Raw genomic sequence first — 6,143 nt, forward strand, 5'->3', positions numbered from 1 at the left:
CCGTGAGGTGGGTTCATGCCCCCGTCCCCACAACCTAACTTTTTACAAATAAACCCATGTATATGGATTTTTATCATAAAGTCCCTCAAAACTTTCATTTGAAATTAGATTTCGAAGCTTGCATATTTGAAATTAATCCCCCAAAATATTTCATATCTGAAATTAGTTCTCCAAATCTCCATATCATGCAATTAGTCCACCAAATCCTTAAAACGTTAGAAATTATCATTTCTTACATTTACCATCCAAATTGTTGACCACAATTGGGAAGTGGTTAGTGAGGGACGGGTAATTGCCAAATCAGTCAAAATAAATAATTAAAATCCACTAAAACATGCTCAAATTTAGCAGTTGTAAATCTAATAAAATTTTCCCAAACTTGTAGTCCAATGAAGGTTTTGTTCAGGGTTAGGGTTTGAATGGATATGATGAGCATAACTTCTATTACACCCAAAAATGTTAAAGACGACGAAATATTTTTTCTCAGTTTAAACCATCCTCTAAGTAAAGAGACTAATTTTAAATCATTTAAAAAATTTGGGTGGATAATATGAAAAAACCAATACACATATATCATCTTTTCATGTAGTTTTCTTTACGTTTGCAATATATTAGAGAAATAATGTTGTAATTTTCATGTATTTTTGCATTTGATACTAGAAAATTTAAATCGTATTTATATTTTCATGTGTTTTTTTTTGTGATGGAATTGCGAGATGTGATTCTTCCAATTTCATAAGGTTTATGTTTTTCTCTCACCTACTTACATGTCTCAAATTTAATTACACATTGTAATACTTGATCGCTTTTTTATCAATGCATAGTATAATGGTTGTATCTTGGCTCCCCTTAAAAAAATTCTTGGCTCCACCATTGGAAGTAATGGTGAGCCCGAGATCCACAAATAAGTGTTCACATAATGGAGGGCAATAACAACAAGAACAATCATGCAACAACACAATAAACACAAAAAATTATGTGGCCGGGCTCCCCCGGTTTTTTTTTCCTATTTTTATTTTTTTTTTAAATTTAAAAAAATAATAAATTATAAAATATACATAAAAATTACAGAAAATGACATAAATTTTTTTAATATCTTGAAATGACATAAATTACAAGTACAAAAAATTATAAAAATAAAAAATGATAAAAATAATTTCTTTATTAATAATCAGTAAATCATTTACAATTATAAATTTATTTCAAAATTCGTCGCATCACAATAGATGAGTAAATCCCAACTAGGTTGGCACCTACTCACCTATATCACTATCGTTTATAACTTTTTTCAAAATAATTCATTACAAATTTAAAGCTAAGAAATAAAAATTACAATTTGATGAATATTATCTAATCTTTATATCTATCTGCTAGTCTTAACTCTTCAAATTTATCTTCAATTATAGCAGTCCGATCGATGCCTTATGTTCGCTTCTCGTACCTCCACCAATCTTGTAAGCACATCACCGCTTGTACAGTATACGGATCTAAGCATGTCCTCTGGTCGTCGATCAAACGTCCTGCTGTGCTGAAGGCGGATTCCGAAGCTACTGTCGAAACCTGCACTGATAGTAAGTCACGAACCATGGTGGAAAGTATAGGATATGAAACTGATCCATATACTCTCCACCATTGCAAAATATCTTAAGCATTTCCTTGACATTTAACTAAGGAAGCAGAAAAATATTCATCTAATTCAGAAACCTCTAATCCTGAACCAATTCCAGATCCACCAGTTAGTTCAGCTACCATTGCATACCTATCAAAACTTACATTTTTACCTCGACCTGTGCTCGAAGCCGAAGGCGCTGAAGCTGTAGACTGTTGTGCAGCTACATCATGTCTAGCTGCATACTCATCATATAATATTTGAAAATAATTTCTAATAGATAAATGATGAGAAGTAGCAGTAAGGGTGGAACCATCATCTAAGTCTATAATTTGTCCACCATACAATGACTGTAACAAACTTCAAAGACCAATATCCTTTAAACATGGATCAATAAGAACTCCCAAACCAAAAATATGAGGAATAGGCCTAAAATACTTATTAAATTTGCTCTCCATTTAAAAAATTATATTTCCAAAAATATCATCCATACGATATTTGGCAAAAAAATTTTGAATATTTAAAATTTGTAAAGCAGCTAAAGTAATAGTTGGATAATAACAACTAGATAATAACATAGTAGCATCATAAAAAACTTATAACATCTCATTTACTTTACATATAATTTTCCATTCATCTTCACTTATTCCATAAGTGCTACCAGAGCTAGAACTAGAAGCATAAAAATTTATAAAATCATTTATAATTTCTTTATATTCTATTGCTACACTTAACATTACATATGTAGAATTCCACCTATGGTCAACATATTTTGAAATTAGTCTAGGCTTATAATTTTTTCTTTTACAACATTTGTTTCCATCTTTTAATTCTCATTTCAGAAGCATTATGCATATTAGCAACTGTTCTAACCTTTTCTATCATGAGTTTACTTTCAGAAAATATACTTTGAACAATTAAATTTAAAATATAGCAGATACATCTAACATGAAAAAGGTCACCATGATATGGCAATGACAGAGTTGTTTTAATAAAATCAACAACTATATTGTTATTACTTACATTATCTAGTGAAAGAGAAAATATTTTTTGATCAATTTCTAGTTTCATAAGTTCTTCAATTATTAAATTTGCAAAATTAATACCAGTGTGTGACTCTTTAATTGCAATAAAAGAAACAACTCTTTTAAACATTTTCTAATTTTTATCAATCCAGTGTGCTGTGATACATAAATAACCAGTTTGTACTCTAGATGTCCAAATATCTGAAGTTAAAAAAAATTTACAGTTTAAATTTTTAAAATAAGAAATTATTTTTCCTTGTTCCTCCTAATAATATTTTAAAATATCACGTTGACAGGTTTGACAAGAAAATTTTGTAAATGTAGGATAAAAACCACCTCTAAACAAATCTTCAAATTTATCATCTTCTACTAATTTAAAAGGCAGGTTTTTAAGAATAATAAACCTGATTACGCATTTCCTAGCTCGAGCAGCGTTATAATTCCAACTACCGAGGGTACCAGAAGAGGAGGATTGGAAAATCATAGATTATCGGATATCACCTTGAAGATTCTGGCCTTTGTTGTGTTTTCGACATGGCGTTTGAAATGGTTGGTGCCGCTCTTATGATGAGCTTGGAAAACCTGGCCGCACAACGCACATTTTGCCTTCTGGGAGATGATCCTACCGTGTTCATCCTTGGTGATGTCTATCTTCTCAAAAAAAAATCACACATCGAATCTCGGCCTTTTAGGAGCTCTTGGCGCAGTAGATTCGTCGCCACCAGATTCATGATTAACACCGGTAGTAGGAGGAGTAGTTGTAGGAGGACTCATTTCTGGATCGGTAGGAGATAGATGTTGCTCTTCATAATCAGATCCAGAAGCCATTTGATAGAAGTATTAGAAAATATAAGAGATTATAAGAGAGTATAATATTGTATAAGAGAGTATTAGAGAGAAGTAGAAGAGTTTTGGTGTGAGAAGAAGAAGTGAAAACCCTATCTATTTATAGAGGCAGCCCCCTAGGCAAATGATCAAAAAACCCTCATATTCTAGCTATTTTTTGACCGTTTTAAGGGGCAAATCGGTCAAATGGCCAAATATGGCCGTTTGGCCGATCCGGCCCGGCCCGGCCCGGTTATTTTTCACCAACGGTCACAAATTATGACCGTTGGCGCCGGGCCGGGCCGGGCCAGCCCGGTCCGACCCGGTATTTTTCATCAACGGTCACCATACGGTGACCGTTGTTGCCTGTGCCGGGCTCAAACCCGGGCCGCCCGACCTGGCCCGGTGCCGGACCTGCCGCCCGGGTCTGCGGGCCCGTTGGCGTGTGCAAGCCATGTGACCCACCGAGTATAAGCCAAATTCTATTTTTATCTCAAAGGGTTTCCTGACTAAACATATTTTCTATTACTATAAATATATCGTTTGAAACACCTGAAAGTTTTCTTTATAGAATAATACTGTTATGTCATCATAAGTTTTCGAACTGTGATATTAAGTCAAATTATTTATCTTAAAATTTTGATTGAAAGTTTTCTATGATATATCGGCAAATATTAGTTATCTATAATTTCTGAGGGCAAGACTTCACGAAGATATGTTTGACATGCTAGTTAGGAGCTTGTACTGTGTATCTCTAGTCATTGGTTCGAATCTCATAACCTGTCTTTTTTTGGAAAAAAAATATTTTTGTGTCTGTTGTCAACTCAAACCCGACTCGGTTCGGACCCACCATCAAAGTAGACCCGTTTGGGTCTAAAATACATAAATTCGATAAGTTCGGGTTCTACACTCACCAAAATCAGTTTTGTTGAGTCTTTATGTTATAAAACTAGACCTGACTGGCCCAGTTTGATATTAACAAGGAAAAATTGCTTCAAGACCCCAAAACGCGTGCACTAATGTGGCCCAGCCCCAAGTAGTTTGGCCCATATGCTAAAACCCTTAAAAATCAAAAAAATATGACCAAACCCTAATAAAGCTCTCTGTACCCGTATTTTGACCCACCCACTCGAAAATACCCTTCGCTCTCTCCCAACCTCGAAATTCAGATCCGGAGCTGGAGATCGATCGTGGTCGCAATTAAGGCGACTTGATGGCGGTTTTGGGGGGAAAGTTTAGGGGTTTCCCTCCCTTATATCTCCTCTTAACCCATTCTCGTGTGAATAGAGTTCATTTATTGTGGAAAGGGCATATTTATGAACTTATAGTTTATGATCTTCAACCCCCCTCTTGTCCTAACGTTCCCTTCATTACTCCTCTTAAATCCCCTTTATTTATGGCAGAGAAGCCTCTGATTTGCATGGTGTCATCGGGTGAGAAAGCAGTGTTCTCAAGGGTAGTGTGTTCAACCTCTTTTTTTGAATTCAAGTTTGGCGTGGCTGAGAGGTTGAATGTTCCATATGACGCGTTATCAATGGTGTATAAATCTAAAAGGAACCCTGATCTCAATTTTGAGATTAAGAATGAGGATGATTTGAAGTGTATGGTGGAGCGCAATCGTAATATTGGGAGTCTAGAGATCCATATCCGAGCTACTATAGATGTAAATGTTTTCAAATGTCAGAACACTCCGAAGGAACCTCCTGAAACGTAAGTTATCTTTAAATTTTTTGAGAAAGTTGTGAATTATGTGATTAAAATGTAGATAAATGACTAGTATAGAGAACTGTTTTAGGTTAAATGTTATATATGACTGATATATGTTAACTATTTAGCATGGTTATTAAGCTTTATGGTATATGTTTAAAGATGCAGAAGTTAACTTCTAGTCGTCATCGTTATTTTAAGAAAAAATATTTATAATTGTGTATCATTATGACTACATTGAAGGCACGGTTTACTGATAGCACTCTTGCCGCAAGTCATTCTTCAGAAAGTATTCCCAATGATAATCCCAGTGGTGGCAATATAATGCGATCCGATGACATTATTAACAACACAATAATGATTCCTGCTTGGTGGCACACTGCATTAACTAAAGAGGTCAAGAATTTGAAAGTGCTGATGAATTAAGATTGGCTTTGACATACTATTCTATGGCCAAAATGTTTGAAAAGTGCTGATGAATTAAGATTGGCTTTGACATACTATTCTATGGCCAAAATGTTTGATTATGAATTTAAAAAGAACGAACCAAAAAAGATTGGCTTTGACATACTATTCTATGGCCAAAATGTTTGATTATGAATTTAAAAAGAACGAACCAAAACATATTCGTGTTTATTGCCGATATAAAGAAACTTACGAGTGCCCATGAATATTGTTTGCTTCACTTGTTAAGAATGAAAAGAGACTTTTGATCAAGAAGTTTGTGAATGAACACACTTGTGGACAGCACGGGCAAAATGCAGGTCGTTCAAGGGCATCCCGTAAATTCATTGCAACACAGTTGCAACCACTCCTAAAGGTCAGTCTAGAAATTTACCCTGTTGATGTGCAAAAGGAGTTCCTCACAAACTACAGCCTTAGAATTGATTAAAGTAAGATATGGTGGGGGTAAAGAGAGAGCACAAGAGAAGATGTACGGGGATATATATGAGTCGTATGATCAACTACGATGGTAC

The sequence above is a fragment of the Asparagus officinalis genome, chromosome 9, assembly GCF_001876935.1.
Source record: "Asparagus officinalis chromosome 9, Aspof.V1, whole genome shotgun sequence".
Classification (NCBI taxonomy): Eukaryota; Viridiplantae; Streptophyta; class Magnoliopsida; order Asparagales; family Asparagaceae; genus Asparagus; species Asparagus officinalis.